The following is a 2397-nucleotide window of genomic DNA, read 5'->3' on the forward strand; positions in this document are numbered from 1 at the left end:
CCTCTCTGAAGCATTTCAACCAGCCAGGGAAGGACTGGCAAGGGAAGAGTTAAGGCAAAAGGAAAAAAAAAGAAAATATGTAGCAATTCCCACAGGATTCTGCATATTCTAGTAATAAAGACTCTACATGCTTGTTGACAGAGATACTCTGGGAACTTGTTTTCCATTCCCATCTCCTTTCCCTGGTACAATTTCTCTTGGTTCCTTTTCAGATTCAGGCATTTTCCCCCTTGGCGCTGAATGCTGTTTGGGTTTCCAACAATTCAGCATTAGTGGGAAAAGTAGGCCCCTATGCAAGAGTGGGTCAGGCTGTCACTGTTTGGTGCAGATTAGGGAAGCATTTGCTTTGGAAAGCAGGAAAGCCCAATTCTTTCTTTCTGGGACATCCTCTGGCTTTTTTTTTTTTTTTTTTTAAATCTTGTCATTTGGTCTAAGGTTGCCATTGTTGCTAAAGGTTACCAATTTCAAATTCCAGGCACCAAGCATGTGGATATGTTTAGCCAGATTCATTCACAGCCAGCTAACTGACATTAAAATCACTAACAAACAGATTCTCCTATGTGATGCTGGAACTCCTGAGAGCCATTATTATTATTCAGAAATGACTTTGGGGAAGTAAAAGTGGCAGAAAGAATTTGTCACCTTGAGGGTCTCTCAGATAAATTATGTTAACATGTTGTAAGGGAGTAGACTTTTAAAGACCTGCACAAATACGGATCCTGCACTGACTTTGAAAAAGGCATATATGTACTAGTGGCATGGAGAATGCTCTATACTCGTGCATGCAAATTAGACAACCAAGTACGAATCTATTTGTGGGTGTGCTATAGCTTTAGCCATGTCGTGGGCATTGTTCTCTAATATCCACTTGTCCATGGGAAGCTTGCTGCCAAAAATGGTGGCCTGGCTCATCTTCTGAACATTTAGTTCAAAAGTATTTTGGTCCTTGAGGCTCAAAATTTGAGTTATTCCCATGTTTTGAAATAAAAAGAGAGTATCTTCAAATTTTTGATGGTGTAAGGATCGTTTTTTCCTACTCTACATCCTACTATGATGCATCTCTTACGGTGTGTATGTGGGGGGAAGGGATCCAAAAATAGAGGGAGATCAGGTTTCAGAACGCACTGGTGGGGGCATTTTTAAAAAATCAATGTACTAGCGTGGTGGGGGCTTATGAAATGTGGTCTTTAGTCTCAGAATTTAGCTTATCGAATGAGCACAAAATCTGATGCATTCTGGCTCCCTTAGGAACTATTCTCAGAAGAAAATAAGTATCCACAAATGAAGCCTGAAGAACAAGAAGGAGAACAAATAGTTCACAAACAATGGTTTCTGTGTCATTGATGATCCAGTGACCCAGGGCCAATGGTACGCGTGAGCATTTACAAGAACACGCGTGGTGCTGTCACAGTGCTATGTGCACGTCAGGCATCTCAACACTAACCCAGACAGGCAACTCAGTTTCCAAGGCAACCTTGACACCATGCTGTCTTGGTTCACCAGAGATGAAGGTGCACCCCACTGTTAATACAGCCAACCTGTGAATTACTTTTTCTGTAGAGATGATGGTTTTGTCCATTCTTCGGCATAGCTTTCACACATTTTTTAGAAAGCCAGCAGGGTTAAATTTATATCTGTGGCTTTGGAACAAAATGAAACTAATACTATTAAACCTTGACCTTGATCTTAACCTTCATGGTGACAGAGCCAGCCAGTCCACTAAATTGGAGGTTCTCCCCATTCCGAAGGCAAATGTGAAATGGTAATTTGGACCATTACATGAAGGGAAATTTTGTCATAAAAAAGAATTACATTTAATACCTAAAGTTAAATGGTTATAATTCTTAACCGATGATGAAAGTATTAACTGCTGGTCACATTTATAGCTATTCTTTCATGTCACTAATCAAAAAGTGAAAATAATACTTCCAGTCTTAAAATATCTCTTCCTGGCTTTGAAAACTCAATTTGCTTTGAGAATCGTAACACCCCAAACGCCAGTCTTTATTTCCTGACTACCAATTTGGGACTGGACGGGGGTAGTTACATGACTCATATTTTCCACACTCTCTTGAAGCCATAGAATGTGTTCCCTTCAAATTGTATTACATGGTTTATTGTCAAAGTTTCCCCCGTGGAAAAAGAGTAGAATATGCTTGGAACATCAGAGAATCATAGAACGTGGCATTGGGAGGGCCATTAAAAAGCTTCCATTCTCCTCTCTCCCTAAATAGATTAGCAAACGGAGACCTGTAGAAACCCAGGAACTTGCCCAAAGTCATACACGTAGTCTTGGATTTGGAACTAGAACCAAGACTTTCTGCTTTCTGCAGCCATGGGTTCTTTCCTTCCCCTTGGCAGTGAAAGGAGCCCTGCTTTTCACAGGATCTTGGGTGC

The sequence above is a fragment of the Hippopotamus amphibius genome, chromosome X (assembly GCF_030028045.1).
Source record: "Hippopotamus amphibius kiboko isolate mHipAmp2 chromosome X, mHipAmp2.hap2, whole genome shotgun sequence".
In the NCBI taxonomy this organism is placed as follows: domain Eukaryota; kingdom Metazoa; phylum Chordata; class Mammalia; order Artiodactyla; family Hippopotamidae; genus Hippopotamus; species Hippopotamus amphibius.